General features: G+C 42.8%; 1 pseudogene; it reads right to left on the minus strand.

Moving 5' to 3' along the window:
• LOC130130988 (dynein axonemal heavy chain 2-like) overlaps positions 1-21,899 on the minus strand; it is a 334,340-nt pseudogene that overhangs the window by 297,526 nt on the left and 14,915 nt on the right.

The raw sequence follows: 21,899 nt of genomic DNA on the forward strand, positions 1-21,899 counted from the left end.
TACAAGTTTTCCTGGTCGCAGACCTGTGCCAGCAGTGCCCACATGTACCAGGATGCACTGCGCACTAACTTCTGACACCCAAACCCCAAATCCTTCCAAAGCCCGACCAGCTGGTGGAGGCGGGCATTTCTTGTGGCTCTGTGTACAAAGAACGGTGTCTTAAAAATCTTCACGTTTTGATCTGACACGAAAAACCAAAAAATTACATAAATTGAATTGGATTAGATTTATTGACAACAAACATGCCTTCTCATTGTGCCGCGGCTGGATGCAACAACTACAGAAAGAAGAGAGGAGGAAGTAAGTGTAAGCTACCACCGACTACCATCAGATGTTGAACGGTGCAATGAATGGCTCTGAGCAATAAAAAGCCCCAAATATGACTAAAATGCATCTACATCAGTGCTGGGAAATCTTCAGGTATGCTATTTGCATTTTGCAGTATATGACTACAACAGGGACATACAGTCAGAGTTGATGGGAGGAAGCATCAAGAAATTAGTAAAGACATCTGCTGTGCCCACTCTTTGGAAGCCATATTGGCCATGGCGATGGAGAACCCCCAGAGAAGTGAGGTGCAATAGAGGTAAGCTGTTTTTAGCTAACATTAGTTACATGAAATGCATGCCATGCAAAACTCCATATTGTGTCTGCTCTATTTAGTATTGAGATGGTTTACAGGTACAACTGTTAGTCATAGTTATTTTTACTCTGTCACCATAGATTGAAGAACAAATTGCCTCTACTTCTACTGCCACCGGCAGTGTGCCCAACTGTGGGAGAGAAACACAACCTGTTGCTGCTTCAGGCCACAGTCACGGTGGGCTCCTTCCAGAAGACTTGGCCATAACTTTAGAAACTAATGCTAACTGAAATTTTGTCCTGAGATCTGAGCAAAATTTGATCTAATGTTGGGTTGATATTCTTACAGTAGGCCTAGCAGTATGACTGTATGGCTGTAGACATACATGCAGCAGTAGCTGAATGCATATAGACATACATGCAGCAGTAGTCGCCTTTGTTCCTGGCTTCTTAGCACTAATAAATATTTTGCTGCATTACAGGAGCTTACTACTTCTATATATTTTTTCATTATTTTGGGCCAGCTTGGAAGTCCTTCCCTCATCGTTTTATACTGATTTTGAATACGTGCATCCAGCTGTTTTTGTTTGAAAACACTTTTAAGGGTTTTCCATAGAGCCCAGTTGGATTTTTTTGGCATTTCTGCAAGCAGTACACTAATCTATAAGCACCCTAAATGTTCAATTTTGTTATACAGGAAATGAAGCGCCTGTGGTTATCAATACTACACCATGTGATGGATGTCCACAGCTGGACTGATGAAGACGGAGTAGAGCAGCATTGCCTGCATAAACCACTGAGCGAGGAGACCATAAAGAAGAAGTGGTTAGAGGCAGACTCCCTTGCCTATGCGGACTTGCGTGCTCTGGTCCAAGCATCTTCTGAAGGACAACAAAAACATGAGCCTCTTTAAGCATACAGGTCAGCATTGTACATTGCATCAGTCACTTTTTGAAAGCAACATTGTTGTAGAAATCTCATTTCTGAAAACAATGGGGTTTTTTGGGGTTTTTTTTTACATTACACAGGTCCGCTGGAAATGTTCCACTCTGCAATAGTATGTATACATAGTAATGCATACACAGGCTGTCTCAGGTTTGGGGTTGACAGCATTTAACAAAAACTGCCCACGCTGAAATTCATTGCAGCAGATTGATTTAGTTTCCGTTGGCATCAGAGGGCAACTTGAGCAAAGGCACCACCAGTCGCTGTTTGCTCTCGGCAGCTCAGAATCTGGATGGTCCCTGCTGGCCATATCCTCTTGCTCGACTAATGCAGCCGCAGCCTCTCTCCACAACATTTCTTTGGTCGTATACTCTGGCTCGAACAAATATGGTTGAATATCTGAGTCAGCCAAAATACAAAATGTATCCTCGTCTATCAGATCCTCTGTACTCACATGTTGGGATGCCATTTTCACTGTTGGAAACGTAGCTCGTTTGCAATTCAAAGTGAAGAGAACAAGGACATTTTGCTTTTGAGTGACATCTAGAGCACGTCCCCAGAGGGGGAAACTAGAAATCCAACTTGAACTTGCCTGTAGTGCTTCCTTGTCACCAACTACGTCACTGACGCGTCAAATTATGACACTGGTGCCGGTAGAAGAACAGATTTTGCAACTATGTCCCAGAGACACAGGAAACATTGGCAACAATTGCAGATGTTTTTCACACTATATCCCAAACTCGGGTAGATAGAGATAAGGTTGAAAATCGACGAAGTGGTCCTTTAATGTCCTGCGCCGCAAACACAAAGATCAAGCTCCTTTTTTTTTTTTAACATCAACTCACAGTCCAATGTCATGATCTATCAAGGCTGGTAACTTAAAGACAATGCTCCTATTTAGCGTAAAAATAGCGTCTGCTTTTCAAGCACACCTGACGTAAGCATGGGTGCAGATAGCCAAGGTTACGCACAAACATAATCATCTGCGATAAGCACTATCTCATGATCATGAAAGTGCCGATGAGGGGAAAAAACAGCCATAGATTCATACGGACTAAAATACACAGAGGCCACAAAACAAATTAGTCTCCGTTAGGATGCCTTCAGATGTCTTCCTGCCCGTCTCGCAGATTTTGTAGGCAGAGTGAGAAATAAAAGGCCTCCTGTGATAGAGAAACAGAGAGCCATATCAGGAGGTCATCTGTTCTTCAAACGGGAGATATATTAAATTCATTCATCTCAGTCAGTGGGAGGGCCTGCACCATGACTTCTAAGTGATGAAGGATAGAAATCCCCCCCCTTTCCTCTATCAGTCTCTCTTTTTCTCCCTCTCTCAGTCCAGCTCAGAGCCCTTTGAGAAGTCTGAGAAAATATGCCGTAATAGAACCAGTGATCAAATAAAGACAGAGGTGTATGTGTGTGTGCGTGCGTTTGCGTGTGTGTGTGTCATGTGTGGATGTCTGCAAGCAAGGAACAGAGTAAAATGAACCAGCAAAGAAGAGAAGAGAACAGGAAGGGGAGAAAAAAAGCAATGAAAGACATTGACAACAGTGAAGGCAAAACAGTGTGTGTGTATGTGTGTGTGTGTGTGTGTGTGTGTGTGTGTGTGTGTGTGTGTGTGTGAGAGAGAGAGAGAGAGACAGAGAGACAGAGAGAGACAGAGAATGGGAAAACGATAGAGGCCACAGCGAGGACACTGAGGAGGAAGGGCAGGCAGTGACCAACCTAGCATTTATCATGTATCACCACACCACAGTCACACAAACATGTACTTTTACCAACACACAGATGTCGGATCACACACACAACAAGACACGCACACACACAAAAACACACTAACACCCTTGGGGGGTAATTTAACTTAACAGTGATGCACACACATGTAGAGAGCGATAGAGAGAGGGTGTGTGTCCTCATGGCCAGTGAGCAGGGAAGGTCGACATGATTGGTAGCTGCCTTCATAGACAAGTAAGAACTTCTGATCAATCCCTAAAGGTATTTTGCCCTCTTTTTGAGGAGTGTTAAACTGGATGGTCAGCGACACACAGAACAAGGGGAAGACGGTAGAGTCAGAGAACGAGCAGGAAAAGAGACAAGCATAAGGAGAAAGTAAGAGAGTGAGAAAGAGAGAGAACAAAGAAAAATGGTGCGAGGCAGACTGAGGCTCAGCACCTGGTTTATTACTTTATGAAGTCAAGGTGTTGTGTGATGAGGCTGAAAGCCTTTGCTGTCGATGACTGTGTCTGGAGCCTTCTAGAGAGCGAAGGCTTTCTCCCTGGTTCTGACAGCCTGCAGACAGAGTACCCAGTCAGGGGAGAACTCATCAACATGGCCCCTTAAAACCTTGCTCTCCCAAGATAAATGCTACCCAATATAGCGGCTCATACTACAGTATGACCCACATGGCCGAAAAACCCTACAAGATAAATTAGTGTCCAATCTCAACAATACAGACAGACGGACGGACGGACGGACGGACGGACGGACGGACGGACGGACGGACGGACAGACAGACAGACAGACAGACAGACAGACAGACAGACAGACAGACAGACAGACAGACAGACAGACAGACAGATAGATAGATAGATAGATAGATAGATAGATAGATAGATAGATAGATAGATAGATACAGACAGAGAGACATAGATAGATAGATACAGACAGAGAGACATAGATAGATAGATACAGACAGAGAGACATAGATAGATAGATAGATAGATAGATAGATAGATGGATAGATGGATAGATGGATAGATGGATAGATAGATAGATAGATAGATAGATAGATAGATAGATAGATAGATAGATAGATACAGACAGACAGAGACATAGATAGATAGATAGATAGATAGATAGATAGATAGATAGATAGATAGATAGATAGATAGATAGATAGATAGATAGATAGATAGATAGATAGATAGATAGATAGATAGATAGATAGATAGATAGATAGATAGATACAGACAGACAGAGACATAGATAGATAGATAGATAGATAGATAGATAGATAGATAGATAGATAGATAGATAGATAGATAGATAGATAGATAGATAGATAGATAGATAGATAGATAGATAGATAGATAGATAGATAGATAGATAGATAGATAGATAGATAGATAGATAGATAGATAGATAGATAGATAGATAGATAGATAGATAGATAGATAGATAGATAGATAGATGGACGGACGGACGGACGGACGGACGGACGGACGGACGGACAGAGATAGACAGACAGACAGACAGACAGACAGACAGACAGACAGACAGACAGACAGACAGACAGACAGACAGACAGACAGACAGACAGATAGATAGATAGATAGATAGATAGATAGATAGATAGATAGATAGATAGATAGATAGATAGATAGATAGATAGATAGATAGATAGATAGATAGATAGATAGATAGATAGATACAGACAGAGAGACATAGATAGATAGATACAGACAGAGAGACATAGATAGATAGATACAGACAGAGAGACATAGATAGATAGATAGATAGATAGATAGATAGATAGATAGATAGATAGATAGATAGATAGATAGATAGATAGATAGATAGATACAGACAGAGACATAGATAGATAGATAGATAGATAGATAGATAGATAGATAGATAGATAGATAGATAGATAGATAGATAGATAGATAGATAGATAGATAGATAGATAGATAGATAGATAGATAGATAGATAGATAGATACAGACAGACAGACAGAGACATAGATAGATAGATAGATAGATAGATAGATAGATAGATAGATAGATAGATAGATAGATAGATAGATAGATAGACAGACAGACAGACAGACAGACAGACAGACAGACAGACAGACAGACAGACAGACAGACAGACAGACAGACAGACAGACAGACAGACAGACAGACAGACAGACAGACGGACAGAGATAGACAGACAGATAGATAGATAGATAGATAGATAGATAGATAGATAGATAGATAGATAGATAGATAGATAGATAGATAGATAGATAGATAGATAGATCGATGGATAGATTGATAGAACAATAGATAGATGGCTAGATGGATGGCTAGCATTGTTGCCTCACAGCAAGAGGTCCCAGCAGGGGCCACCTAGGTCTTTCTGTGTGGAGTTTGCATTTCCTCCCTGTGTTTATGTGGGTTTCGTCCCACACCAAAAGACACACATGTTAGGGACATACTCCTGCCATTGCTGTTGACCAAGGTACTGGCTCTAGATATGGAGCTGGGCACGTCTGTGAATGTTCTCATTCATCCAGGTCATGGTTATCCAAAGGAATTGAATCAAGTGCAACTGGACTTGGTATATATCCATGAAGACATTTCACCTCTCATCCAAGAGGCTTCATCAGTTCATGCCTTTCTGACTAGACCAAGTTGGAGTAATGGCTGCCCACTGCTGTTAATAGTTAGGATGGGTTAAACGCAGAGGACAAATTCCAGGTATTCCACATCTGTACAGAGATGTTGTAGACTACTGATGACTTCCACTTCTGTATAAATTGACATGGGTAACATAACACGACAGATTACCCACTATATACTATGCTATTACTAATATTCATACACACACACACACACACACATATATATATATATATATATATATATATATAAGTTTTTCGGAAACCGTCAATGGTGTTGATAAAAGTGCTCAACAAATGGGGAGCGGAATATCAATATACGTAGATGTAAGGAAAAAACTATTAATACATAGCAGTACAAGCTTGTTTCATGCGTCGCACATTCATCAGCTGCTAATGTCATTAAACAAAGAAAAACACAGAGTACATGTTCCCCAGCGTCACGCCCCTAGTTTCGGTGGACAGCAACCAATGAGAGGAAAAAACATTTGAGCTGTTACAACCAATGGGGTAGGTAGTTACGATGCACAGCAACCAATGGTGGGGTAGAAAACATTACAACCAATGGGGTAAGAAGTTGGGGCTTGTTTTGAAAAAGCATTTAAATGACCAGGGCACTGATGAAATAGCATACATTTAGAATATAACAAGGTAATGTCAAATGCGGTAATTTATGTATATCATGTAGTGGGGTGGTGTTGGGGCACAGTTGGAAGGGCAGGCAGTTAAAATATGAAAAAATACAACATCTAATAAATGTCACACGTGTATCATCTAATGGGGAGAGGCGAGGGAATAATAAAGACGCTTTACTTGTAGTTACAAAGAAGATATTTTTTCGGTGTCTACAGCTGGTAGCCAATTAATTTCTACTATTCAAGGTGGACATATCAGGTCTGCAAATAATAAAATACTTTTCTGCCAAGCACAGGTTACATCTTTTGCCGCTAACTGAATATGCATTGAATATGCAGGATTGCCTACAAGAAAGCCTACGACTGAAATCCCCACACCTGGTTAATGGAGTGCTTGGCACTATACAAAGTTAACAGGACACTAATAGCCTTCATCAAGAACTCAATGTGGCAGTGGAAAACAACACTAGAGGCCAACTCAAAGATAATACCACAGGTAACCATCAAATGTGGCAAATACCAGGGTGCTGCACTATCCCCGCTGCTGTTCTGCATAGGCCTGAATCCCCTCAGTCAGATCATCACAAAGAGTGGATATGGATACAGGTTCAGAAGTGGAGTTACCATCAGCCACCTCCTATACATGGATAACATTAAGCTGTATGCCAGGGATGAGCGAGCCATTGACTCACTGATCCATCTCACCACGACCTACAGCGATGACATCGGGATATCATTTAGACTGGACAAGTGCAGTCAAATGGTAGCAAAAAGAGGAAAGGTGGTGAGCACTGAGCACTGAAGGGGTTGAATTACCAGATGGCAGGATAACAGAGATACAGGATAGTTAAAAGTACCTGGGTATTCTATAGGCAAATGGAAACCACAAGGAGGCAGCAAGGAGGTCAGCTACAGCCAAATACTTCCAGAGAATGAGGCAGGTCCTGAGGAACCAGCTCAATGGGAAGAATAAGATCCAAGCCATCAACACATATGCCCTACCAGTCATCAGATACCCAGCTGGAATAATAAGCTGACCAAAGGAGGAGATAAAGGCCACAGATATGAGGACATGGAAACGCCTCACAATGCATGGAGGGTTTCATCCGAAGTCCAGCAGCCTAAGACTCTACAATAAATTAAATGATGGGGGCCGAGGGTTAATGAGTGTCAGGGCCACTATCCAGGATAAAACAAGGAACATCCATGAGTACGTCAGAAAGAGGGCTCCCCGGGATGAACTGCTGAGTGGGTACCTCAGGCAGCAGAAGACAGAGTGCGGAGGAAGAAAAAGAGGAGGTATCATGTAAGATCAAGCCCCTCCACTGGATGTGCCATCGACAGATGGAAGACATAGCTGATATTGAGAAATCCTACCAGTGGCTAGAAAAGGCTGGACTGAAGGACAGCACAGAGGCTCTGATCATAGCAGCACTCAGGACCATATCGGTTGAGGCAGGGGTCTACCATACTAGACAAGACCTAAGATGCAGGCTCTGCAAAGATGCCCCTGAGACAGTCCAGCACTTAGTAGCAGGGTGTAAATTCTAGCTGAGAAAGCGTACACTGAAAGGTATAACCAAGTCGCTGGGATAGTGCTCAGGAATATCTGTACTGAATACAGACTGGAAGTCCCAAACGACAACTGGGAGACACCGCCAAAGGTGTTTGAGAATGGCAGAGCTAAGATCCTGTGGGACTTACGAGTTCCAGAGTGACAAGCAGGTGCTGGCTAACCAACCAGACATTGTGGTGGTTTACAAGGAACATAAGACAGCAGTAGTAATTGATATAGCAATCCCAAGCGACGGCAACATCGAGAAGATAGCGCATGAAAGGCTAAAAAAAATATCAAGGGCTGAGGGATGAACTAGATCGGATGTGGAAGGTGAAATCCACAGTAGTCCCAGTAGCAATAGTAGCATTAGGGGCTGTGACCCCCAAACTGGGAAAGTAGCTCCATCAGATTCTAGCAACAAAATCTGAGATATCTATCCAGAAGAGTGCAGTCCTAGGAATAGCTAAGATACTGTGCAGAACCCTCAAACTCCCAGGCATCTGATAGAGGACCCGAGCTTGAGGACGACACACACCACCTAAAAAGGGCGAGAGGGAGTTTTATATATAAACTTAGCACAAAAAGTAAGGAAATTTGTGTTTGGTAGATTATTTCTTTGTTGTAACAATGCTTCTTGGCAATAAATCTTATATCAGGCACCTGATTGTCAGCACCTGGGGTACCAGAAGCTGAAAACAAGAGTCAATAGCAACAGCAAAATAAGCTGTTTGGCATTGGCAGAGAAGATTTGGCAAATTTTTCATGGGCGCAACCCACATACTCAACTCTGCTTCTCATCCCACAAATGTATGTTCCTTACAAATGTGGCACCATTTAAAAGGGAAATAAACAGGCTTTCCAACAGTATAAGATTTATTGCCAAGAAAATTGTTACAACAAAGAAATAATCTACCAAACACAAATTTCCTTACTTTTTGTGCTCAATATATATATATATATATATATATATATATATATGTTTGTAAAGTACTTTGTAAATTTTTTCTAAAAAGTGCTACATAAATAAATTGGTAATACTTTCTATGAAGCATGCATCTATAACGGCCTATAAACATCTATAATACCCTACAAGTGTAGCTATAAGTCATTGTAAGATTCATTATAACCACGTATACGCCCTCACAACACCTCATAACCACCTTTATGATACATTGTCAATTTAAAACAGATTTACGCATCATAAATATGTGATCAATAGCCTGTTTATCCGTCAAATGTCATAATGCATCATAGCCAACTTGTTTTGCTGAAGTTTTGTAGAGATGCATAATGAGACTTCAGTGCTATTTCACAGTCTTCAGCCATAGCCGTTAGTCATTGTAATACACATTATAGGAAAGTATGGGCGTTATGGATGCAATAGATGCATATAAGGCATTATAGACTCTTATAGGTCATTATAGATGCTTATAGGGAGTTATAGATGCAAGCTTCGTAGAAAGCGTTACCAATAAATTGTATTATTATTATTGTTATTATTATCACTATTATTATTATTATTATTACGCAAGTGGTTTAACACTAAAGTTTATGGAACATCTGCTACGTCTTTATACAGATGCAGAAGGGTACCTTAGGCATCATATATTAAAAATTTAGCAAAAGCATCAGCACACAATGCCATTTTTTACTTATCATTTGTAAGTTAAAAAAAAAGGTATTCATACACTAAAAATAGCTATACCAAAGCAAAATTATAGGCCTTTGAGCAGGCCAAACAGGTCATATAGAATGGCTTGCTTTGCACCAGGACATAGGGATTGGTTTATTACCACAAACACGTGAGAGAAATTATGTCTACGTCTGAGCCTTGCTTTGGGAGGTTGAGGGAGAGGGCGGGTGCGATATTGCTGCAGTCTGGTATCTGCAGTTGTGGTGACAATTTGCCGATGGATTCAAAAATTTCTACCTTCATTCTGCGTCACCCTGCCGTTTACACAACTAGCCACAGAGAAGCCCAGATTCCCTGGCTGATGCCCAATTCCGCAAAAGAATTAAAAAAAATAAAAGTAAAAACAAGATTCAGCTACAGCCGAATCCTGCGGGAGACTAATAAATGGGTTTCCAAGCAGTCAGTATTGTTATGTTGACACTGCATCTCACAGCACTTCACCAATTTCACAGGAACTGACTTCTCAGTTGGAAAAAAATGTATGAGGGTTTGCCTATGTCAGAGCTAGTGAGGTGTGTTTTGATGCACAAGTTTCCCAAACTCTCTATCCACAAAGGATTGCTTTTGATTCCTTGTTTCAAACCTGCTCCAACACCCCTCCACAGGACCTTCTCATCTTTTGAACACTTCTCCAAGTTTTCCATTTCTGCAAGCCATCCATTTTTCTCCTTTTTTTCACAATGATCTATCCTTTTTCTTTGGTCACCTCTCACTTTTCTGTACCGCTCTCTCTTTTCTCTCTGCATCCACTGGCAGTCTATATTGCCATTATTTAGTAACAGTATGTCTGCTTTGTTAGTTAACACTGGTGTACCTTGGGAGAAAACAAAACAGGAAAATTGGTAACGGGGGATTCAAACCAATGATATTTGGAGCATGGTACATGGTTCTCAGCCTCTGAACCAGCAAGCTTCCCGCCGCTCCTTCCCCCTCCCCTCACCCTCATTCACGTCTCTCTTTCTTCTTCATCTCTGCCCTGTGCATGAACCCAGTGTGTGGACTGACTGTGATATTGGCTGTGTGGGTGACAGGCTCAGTGGTGTGATATCTGAAGGGGCAAAAAAAAAACAAAAAACAGATCAGCCTCTCTTTACTTAACACCCTCCCTCCCTTCCTCCCATCAATCGTTCCTTCACCAGCCCCCAATGAAGGAGGGCTGACTGGAGATAGAGGGGAATGTTATTCATTTATTTTTCAAAAGGTGCCTATCTTACTCCTTGAGGCATTTCAAGTTCAAGGTCCCATGGTAATTCCATAAGTAAAGAAAAACGGATGCGAAAAGGGAAACAGAGAGCCGAATGTTCGGCTGAAGTCACTCTCTTTCTATTTCTAGGTCTCTTTCATTTTTGTCTCTCTATTTTGCTTTCAAAGTTGCTGCATTGTGGTAGGCCTATTTCTCACTTACCAACCCCAGATTCCCACAGGGAGAAAAAACTGCCAATCCAGCTGAACAACATATGGTCATCCATTCTTATTCAATCTAGCATGTAAAGGCATAATCAACACATGGCATGGTCATCCATTCTTATTCATTCTAGCATCCAAAGGCATAATCAACCCAGTCATTGGGAATGATCAAGCCAGTGTATTCTTAGTGCCGGTCCCAAGCCCTGATAAATGGGGAGGGTTGTGTCAGGGAGGGCATCCCACGTAAAACCTTGGCCAAATCAAATATGCGGCTCATAAATCAGATTTCCATACCAGATCACTTGAGGCCCGGGTTACCAACAACCGCCACCAGTACTGTTAGTCGGCAAAATTCTAAAATAAATAAATAAATAAAAGAACCACGATATTAAGTGAATCAATTTTTTCCTACCCCTAGTTATCGGTGACAATAACTGAATCCACTGTTGTTTTCTGCCACTCATCTGTGACAGAGTGAAAGATCGCATTCATGTTCACGGCTGTGTGGCTTTCATGCATCACCCTCGTTTGTAAAACACGAGACTCCAGCTGCAAGGCATCCATGATATAGTGAGCAGTGAATCTGAGGAATGACTGATTTATGATCCGCATATTTGATTTGGCAAAGGTTTTACACTGGATGCCCTCCCTGAAGCAGCCCCGCAAATTGGGTGTGAGATGGAAGCGAAAGAAGAATTCTGGAGGGAGTTGGATGAATATCCAGAGTTGAATCAAGTACAACTGGACTTGGTATATATCCGTGAAGACGTTTCACCTCTCATCCAAGCGGCTTCCTCAGTTCGTGCCTTTCTGACTAGACGAAGCTAGTCTGATTGGCTGGATGATGAGACTCAGAATTTATCCTCTTGGAGTCGTTGTCAGAGCTATAGATGTCCATGGCTCTTTGTGTCCCGATGTTTACCAACGCCCGTCACTAACAGAGCCATGGATATGAGTGGCTCTTTTATGTACTGATGTTTGGCTGCACCCGTCGTTATCGGAGCTATTGATATGCGTGGCTCTCCTGTGCTCCGATGTCCAGCCGTGCCCGTCGCCATCGGAGCTATTGATTTGCATTTGTTTAGTAGCGACAGTCGTTGGGGGTGTTAGTCTCGACTTCCTTATTCAGTGGTCATGAGAGTCATTGGAGCCGTTAGTGACCGACTGTTGTTCTTGGAGGCTAGGCTTCCTGAGTCTCCTGGGTAGGGTTGAAAGGATGGCATTGTAAGTGGGAGATAGGTGGTGTCGCAGACCTCCTCCTCTGTTGAGGGATGGTTTTTCCAGTTTCGCATAGATGGCTTCCTTCACCCCTCTTTCAAACCATCTATCTTCTCTGTCCAAAATGTGTACGTTGCTGTCCTCAAAGAAGTGTGTCTTCTCCTTTAGGTGTAGATAGACTGCTGAGTCTTGTCCTGAGGAGTTTGGCCTTCTTTGTTGGGCCATCCGTTTGTTTGGTTTCTCCTATGTATAGGTCAGTGCAATCGGATTGCAGTCTGACAGGATGTGTAATTGGGGCAGGCTAGGGTAACTGCTAACCCATGTAGACTGGTGGTTCTAACAGTCATCCTGGCTGGCGTTTGTTCCCTTGGACAGTGATTCTTTTCATGTACGCAAGTACATGAGGTGAAATGACAAAGTGTTCCTGATTCCTAATACCTGATTCTGTAGTGCTGGGGCTGTAATATGGCTTGTTTCTAGCTTGTTTCTACGTTATCTTTTCCATAGACATGTTTGAAGCCATTTCTTTAATCCATATTCCAATTCTTGGCCCATTAACATTTCTCCAAGTAAGAGCAATTATACATTCAGCTTGTAATAAACACATGTATGAAGATGAAGAGTGTGTAAGAGGATGAAGAGTGGAAAGGCAGTTGGTCCTGATGACATACTGTGGAGGCATGGAGATGTTAAGGAGAGATGGCAGTGGAGTTTTTAACTAGATTGTTTAACACAATCTTGGAAAGTGAGAGGATGCCTGAGGAGTGGAGAAGCATACTGGTACCGATTTTCAAGAATAAGGGCGATGTGCAGAACTGTAGCAACTACAGAGGTATAAAGTTGATCAGCCACAGCATGAACATATGGGAAAGAGTAATAGAAGCTAGGTTAAGAGGAGAGGTGACGATTAGTAAGTATAAGTATGGTTTCATGCTACAAAAGAGCACTACAGATGCGATGTTTGCTTTGAGAATGTTGATAGAGAAGTCCGCGGTGGTGTAGTGGTCTAAGCATCGGCTTTGTGTCGATGCAGTTGCCTACTGGGAACTGGGGTTCGCGCCCCGGTCTCGTCAGATCCGACTATGGCCGGACTCGATGAAGCAGCAATCATTGGCAACGCTGTCTTCGGGAGGGGGGCGGAGTCGGCTTGTGTTCGTCACGAGAATGCGTCTCTGTGTGTGTCAGAAAAAACAGTGATTCGGCCTGGAGTCGCCTTGTCACAAAAGTGGGGAGGCGGTCTCCTTCGAGACTGCCGGCCGGAGAGATGCAGTTGGCGAACGCATGCAGTACGAGGGTGGGTGTTTGAATTAAAATAGGGATCGATTGGCCATTAAATTGAGAGAAAAAAAGGGAAAAATCAGACATAAATTTGTAAAAGAGAATGTTGATAGAGAAGTATAGAGAAGGCCAGAAGGAGTTACACTGTGTCTTTGTGGAATTAGAGAAAGCATGACAGGGTGCTAAGACAGGAGGTGTGGAAGTCGGGAGTTGAAGAGAAGTATGTAGGAATGGTGCAGGATATGTATGAGGAAAGTGTGATAATGGTGAGGTGTGCAGTTGGAATGACAGATGGGTTCAAGGTGGGATTACATCAAGGATCGGCTCTGAGCCCTTTTTTGTTCGCAATGGTAATGGACAGGTTGACAGATGAGATCAGGCAGGAGTCTCCATGGACTATGATGTTTGCGGATGACATTGTGATCTGTAGCAAGAGTAGGGTGCAGGTTGAGGAGAACCTGGAGAGGTGGAGGTATGCACTGGAGAGAAGAGGAATGAAAGTCAGTAGGAGGAAGACGGAATACCCATGCATGAATCCGAGGGAGGACAGTGGAATGGTCAGGATGCAAGGAGTGGAGGTGACGAAGGCATATGAGTTTAAATACTTGGGGTCAACTGTCCAAAGTAACGGGGAGTGCAGGAGAGAGGTGAAGAAGAGAGTGCAGGCAGGGTGGAGAAGAGTGTCAGGAGTGATTTGCGACAGAAGGGTACCAGCAAGAGTTAAAGGAAAGGTCTACAAGATGGTTGTGAGACCAGCTATTATATGGTTTGGAGACAGTGGCACTGATGAAAAGACAGAAAGCGGAGCTGGAGGTGGCAGAGCTGAAGACGCTAAGATTTTCACTGGGAGTGATGAGGAAGGACAAGATTAGGAATGATTACATTAGACGGATAGCTCAGGTTGGACAGTTTGGAGACAAAGCAAGACAGGCAAGATTGAGATGGCTTGGATATGCGTGGGTGAGAGATGCTAGGTATATTGGGAGAAGGATGCTGAATATGGAGCTGCCAGGGAAGAGGAAGGCCAAAGAGAAGGTTTATGGTTGTGGTGAGGGAGGACATGCAGGTGGCTGGTGTGACAGAGGAAGATGCAGAGGACAGGAAGAAATGGAAACGGGTGATCTGCTGTGGTGACCCCTAACGGGAGCAGCCGAAAGTAGTAGTAGTAGTAGTTGTAATATACACGTCTATGAATTTAAACTCTTTGCTTTGTAAGTGATGGATGACAGGATATGTACCCAGAATAAAAAGCTTAGGATCCAATGGTAATTTCTTCACCGTTACTTTTAGTAATTTTATCTCCTTCAAGGTTTTAAGTTTCGTAATCACTGGCCCTCCCCCTTTACTCTGCATCTTAATTTACAGGCCCCCTAATTCAGTCAGTTTTATTTCTGGGTTTTCTGAGCTTCTATCAATTGTCATGCCTAAATATGAGAGGGTGCTTATTCTTGGTAATTTTAATATTCATGTATGTTGTCCTTTCCATTCCCTCACCTCATATTGTTTTTCTGTTCTTAGACTTTTTTTTAACCTCATTCGATCTGTTAAATGGACCACATATTCCAAAGGTCACATTTTAGACCTTCTCATCTGGTTTCTCTCTCGAGTGTCCTAATCTGGTGGGAAATGTTTGTGACTGAATAAAGCTGTTGTTTTCAAAGTTCTACGACAGCTGTCTATTCCTAGCTGCTATCCTAAAACATGCTCACTGATTCTCAATGCTGGTTCTGCAGTTAAATCCTGTGATGCTTTTAATTCATCATCCTTTAATTCCACTATATCCCCTCTCAGTCCAGATGCACTGTTAAATTCATTCAATGATCAGTGCCTATCCATCCTCGACCTAACTGCACTATTTCAAACTAAGAAACAAAAATCAAATAACCTCCCCAGGCTGAACGATCAAACTCGAGCCCTTAAAAGACTGTAGAAAATCTGAATGACAACAGAAAGTCAACAAGTTTAAGATAGCACATAACGACCTTAAAAACCAAATGTTAATTTACGAGAAGACAGTTAAAGACGCAAGATCAGCTTACTTCTCTGAATTGATATCTAGAAATAACCACAATCCTCAAGTTCTCTTCAGGGTAATTGATTCTGTTACTAATGCTCCCTCCACTTTTTTTTTTGTTTTTTTTTTGAGAGTGATGTTGAGCTGTATGAAAAATTTCTCACTCATTTTGTAAATATGGTGGAGAATATCAGGTCCCAAATCCAGCCTAACCCTTGCATTCTTTCCATTCCCCATGTTAATTCTGCCTCTTTTACGCAATTTCAACCCATTACAATTTCAGTGTTAGAGAGTAGTCTCCAATATGTCTTGATGCATGCTCAATAATCCAGGTAAGAAAATCAAAGAAGGTTGAATCAGTTCATCTGGATACAATGTTTATTGACAGATACATTTCATCACTCAACTGACATCTTCAGTCTAAACTGATTGCAGGTATCTCCACCCCTTATAAACAACACAGCTGTATAATGACCGAAGCAACGATAGGTTTCATACGCAAATTGCCATGACCATTGCATAACAACCGAAATCAATGACCAGTTTCATATGCAAATATGGGTGTGATCATTAACTAGAGTTTCAATGGCCTACTACTACTACTTTCGGCTGCTCTCGTTAGGGGTCGCCACAGTGGATCATCCGTTTCCATTTCTTCCTGTCCCCTGCATCTTCCATTTCTTCCTGTCCTCTGCATCTTTAGAGTTTCAATGGCCATGTGTACTAGTCACAGAGGATTTGGGAATGTTTGCAATCACAGTATTGTAAGATGGTGACAGATGCATAACAACCAAAACCAACGACCAGCTTCATATGCAAATATGGGTGTGACCATTAACTAGAGTTTCAATGGCCATGTGTACATTCACAGAGGATTTGGCAATAATTGTAATTGTATAATCACTCCTGACACACTTCTCCATCCACCCCACCCTGCCTGCACTCTCTTCTTCACATCACTTCGGCACTCCCCGTTACTTTGAACAGTTGACCCCAAATATACACTCACCGGCCACTTTATTAGGCACACCTGTCCAACTGCTCGTTAACGCAAATTTCGAATCAGCCAATCACATGGCAGCAGCTCAATGCATTTAGGCATGTAGACATGGTCAAGACGATCTGCTGCAGTTCAAACCGAGCATCAGAATGGGGAAGAAAGGTGATTTAAGTGACTTTGAACGTGGCATGGTTGTTGGTGCCAGACGGGCTGGTCTGAGTATTTCAGAAACTGCTGATCTACTGGGATTTTCATGCACAACCATCTCTAGGGGTTTACAGAGAATGGTCCAAAAAAGAGAAAATATCCAGTGAGCGGCAGTTCTGTGGGCGAAAATGCCTTGTTGATGCCAGAGGTCAGAGGAGAATGGCCAGACTGGTTCGAGCTGATAGAAAGGCAACAGTAACTCAAATAACCACTCATTACAACCGAGGTATGCAGAAGAGCATCTCTGAACGCACAACACGTCGAACCTTGAGGCAGATGGGCTACAGCAGCAGAAGACCACACCGGGTGCCACTCCTGTCAGCTAAGAACAGGTAACTGAGGCTACAATTCGCACAGGCTCACCAAAATTGGACAATAGAAGATTGGAAAAACGTTGCCTGGTCTGATGAGTCTCGATTTCTGCTGCGACATTCGGATGGTAGGGTCAGAATTTGGCGTCAACAACATGAAAGCATGGATCCATCCTGCCTTGTATCAACGGTTCAGGCTGGTGGTGGTGGTGTAATGGTGTGGGGGATATTTTCTTGCCACACTTTGGGCCCCTTAGTACCAATTGAGCATCGTGTCAACGCCACAGCCTACCTGAGTATTGTTGCTGACCATGTCCATCCCTTTATGACCACAGTGTTCCCATCTTCTGATGGCTAACTTCCAGCAGGATAACGCGCCATGTCATAAAGCTCGAATCATCTCAGACTGGTTTCTTGAACATGACAATGAGTTCACTGTACTCAAATGGCCTCCACAGTCACCAGATCTCAATCCAATAGAGCACCTTTGGGATGTGGTGGACTGGGAGATTCGCATCATGGATGTGCAGCCGACAAATCTGCAGCAACTGCGTGATGCTATCATGTCAATATGGACCAAACTCTCTGAGGAATGTTTCCAGTACCTTGTTGAATCTGTGCCACGAAGGATTAAGGCAGTTCTGAAGGCAAAAGGGGGTCCAACCCGGTACTAGCAAGGTGTACCTAATAAAGTGGCCAGTGAGTGTATATCCGTGAAGACGTTTCGCCGCTCATCCAAGAGGCTTCATCAGTTCGTGCCTTTCTGACTAGACCAAGCTAGTCTGACTGGCTGGTGATGAAACTCAGATATTTATCCTCTTTGGAGTCGTTATCAGAGCTATTGATGTCCATGGCTCTTTGTGTTCCGATGTTTAGCAACGCCCGTCGTTATCAGAGGTATTGATATGCGTGGCTCTTTTGTGATCCGATGTTTAGCCACGCCCGTCGTTATCAGAGCTATTGATGTGCATGGCTCTTTGTGATCTGATGTTAAGCAGCGACGGTCGTTGGGGGTGTTAGTTTCGACTTCGTTAGTGCTCCATTCAGTGGTCATGAATTGTTGGAACCGTTAGTGACCGACTGTTGTTCTTGGAGGCTAAGCTTCTTGAGTCTCCTGGGTAGAGATGAAAGGACGGCATTCTAAGTGGGAGATAGGTGGTGTCGCAGACCTCCTCCTATGTTGAGGGATGGTTTTTTCAGTTTTGCATAGATGGCTTCCTTCACCCCTCTTTCAAACCATCTATGTTGCTGTCCTCGAAGGGACAGCAACATACACATTTTGGACAGGGATTTTGGACAGGGAAGATAGATGGTTTGAAAGAGGGGTGAAGGAAGCCATCTATGCCAAACTGGAAAAACCATCCCTCAACAGAGGAGGTCTGCCACACCTCCCATCTCCCACTTACAATGTCGTCCTTTCAACTCTACCCAGGAGACTCAAGAAGCTTAGCCTCCAAGGACAACAGTTGGTCACTAACAGCTCCAACGACTCATGACCACTGAATGGAGCACTAACGAATAACCTAACGAAGTCGAAACTAACACCCCCGACGACCGTTGCAGGTGTTAGTTGCAGGTCCAATGTGCCATCCTCTTCGCCAGCGTCTGTTTGGTTTCTCTGATGTACAAGTCACGGCAATCCTCCCAGCACTTAACAGTGTACACTATATTGCTTTGTTTGTACCAGGGAACCCGATCCTTGGGGTGGACCAATTTCTGGCACAGTGTGTTTTGGGGTTTGAAAGCAACTGAGACGAGGTGTTTAGAAAATACGCATCTCAACTGTTCTGACACTCCCACCACATATGGAATAACATGCTTAGACACCTGTTATCCTTCTCCTCTCTTTGATCAGCTGGTGCACTGTTTGGGCATCTTCCTGGCTTTGATAAATGCCTAGTTAGGATAACCACACTTAACCAGGGCCTGTTTAATGTGCGATTTCTCCCCTTCCCCAACTGCTGTGTCAGTGGGGAGACTGTCAGCTCGGTGTTACAGTGTCCTGATGACTCCTTGTTTGTGCTCCAGTGGATGATGAGAGTCAAACCTTAAGTACTGATCAGTATGTGTTGGTTTATGGTAAACATCAACAATCAAATGTCCCCCATCCCCAATTGCAATTTCACGATCTAAGAAGGCTAATGTGTCATTTTTCACATCCTCCCTGGTGAACGTGATGCGTTTGTCCAATGAGTTAATGTGGTTGGTCAATTGTGGTATGTCCTGAGATTTAATTCTAAAACCCAAGTGTCCTTCACAAATCTGAACCAATGGCTAGGTGGTGTCCCTGGGTAGGACATCAGAACTCTTTTTTTCCATTCCCTCCATATATAAGTTGGCCACTATAGGTGAAACTGGGGAACCCATAGCACACCCATGCTTCTGCCTATAGTACTGCCCCCTGTGATCACTTCCCACTAGTGGAACTGATCACAGCAATGGAATTGGTGAGCCGTAACAACAACATCATGGACCTGGAAGCAGAGCAACTATGGACGAAAGTTTCAGCCTGCATATACGCGTCTGCATATAGACAGGAGGTTGAACAGCTCGCCCTCTGGTGCGGCCATAACAACCTGAAGCTGAACACACTCAAAACAGTGGCGATGACAGTGGACTTCAGGGAGATCCCCCCAACACTGCTCCCCCCCACCGTACTCAAAAGCACGGTGTCTGCAGTAAAAACTTACAGATTTCTGGGTTCCACAATCTTCCAGGACCTAAGATGGGCATCCAACATAGACACAATCGTCAAAAAGGCCCAGCAAAGGATGTACATTCTCCACCAGCTCAGGAAGTTCAACCTGCCTCAGGAACTGCTGAGTCAGTTCTACACTGCAATAATCCAGTCTGTCCTCTGCACATCCATCACTGTCTGGTTTGGATCGGCCACCAAACAGGACAGGGGCAGATTACAAGACAGTTAAGTCTGCAGAGAAAATCATTGGTGCCAACCTGCCTTCCATTCAGGACTTTTTCACCTCCAGAGTCAGGAAATGGGCAGGCAACATCATTGCAGACCCATCACACCCTTGTCACAATCTGTTCAAACTCCTCCCCGCTGGCAAGCGCTACAACGCACTGTACACAACAACCAGATATAAAAACAGTTTCTTTGCAAGGACTTTCATTCAAATGAATGCTTAACATTGTCAAATAAATCCAACCATTTTTGTATATACTGTACTGTACATTGTATGTATACTGGTACGCTCTGTCATGTCCATCTACCTCAGGCATGCATGTAAGTAACATGCTAACATTTATTTCAGCATCTCTGATATATTCTCGGCACCACTGCACTTTATCACCTCTTTTTTCTCCTGTATATAGTCTGAATAGTGAATGCATATAATCTGAATGTATATAGTCTGTATATATCTGAAGATTGTTGTGTTGTAGCGTTGTTATTCTATGTTAAGTATACTGAGAGAGCCATGAAACTATTCCATGTACGTGCAAACCTACACGGCCAATAAACATGATTCTGATTCTGATATAGGGTGAGCCTAAGGGACTGCTGAGCAGAGAAGCGAGTGAAAAGATACATGAGAGACAGATGACATCTCAAAGGCGAACCAACATGGAATTTCAGTGCCTGTGAGCTTGGACTGCCAAAAGGGTGGTGCCCTTACATTACAAGACCAGTAATATTGCTGAAAACTTGGTAAGGCCATTCTACCAGCTTCACAGGGTTTCGGTAGGACCGCTTTGCGTATCTGAGGCATTTTTCCATTCCAAATAAATGATGAAATAAATGTATCTAGCAAAGAGAACATTTTCTTTTTAATATAAACTGGTATAGATTTAAAGAGGTATAAAAATTTAGGGGAGATATTAATTCTAACTGCATTAATATGACCTGTGAGAGAGAGAGAGAGGGAGTCCAGACCAGCGTTCAAGACCAAGTTTAGTATGGCCTAGCAGAGTTAGAAAGTTACATTTAAAAAGATCATGATATCTCCATGTTACAACAATGCCAAAATAAGTAAATCTGTTAGGTGAAATCTTGAACGGAAGAGAGCTAAGCGGAAATTTATCTGCCCTGGAGTTAACTGGGATTAGTTCACTTTTATTAAATTGAGATTATATTTGGAAAAAATTCCCAAGTCCTTCAATAATGTCAAGACCTTAGGGATACAGATCATGGGGTCAGATACAAAAACCAACAGCTCATCAGCAAAAAATTATACCTTATGTTCCTGCCCCATCTTACAGATGATACCAATGAAAAGTGTGCCTTCTTTGAGCACTGCAACTATTACAGGGAGGGCTTACCTATTTTATATCCTTTATGTAGTCAACCTTTGTAGCCTGCCTTTGCAGCTTCTGCTTCCTCAATACCATCAAATTGCACAAATCCAAAGCCACAGAACATGGAAACGCCTGGAAAAAGGAGCATTTCACTAGTACAGACACTCTGTGATTTCACAAAGAGTGGCAGCCAAGAATCTTGGAATTACGTTTAACCCCAGCCTTTCCTTTCAGAAGCACATTAAAGAAGTCACCAAGATGGCCTTTTTTCACTTACGTAACATAGCTAGAATTCAGTCTTTCCTGTCCATGGCTGATGCAGAAACTCAAATACAGGCATTTGTTTCATCCAGACTTGATTACTGTAATGTTTTCAGGTCTGCCACATGCTAGTAGTAAAAGTCTTCAGATGG

This window comes from Lampris incognitus, chromosome 20, assembly GCF_029633865.1.
Source record: "Lampris incognitus isolate fLamInc1 chromosome 20, fLamInc1.hap2, whole genome shotgun sequence".
Classification (NCBI taxonomy): Eukaryota; Metazoa; Chordata; class Actinopteri; order Lampriformes; family Lampridae; genus Lampris; species Lampris incognitus.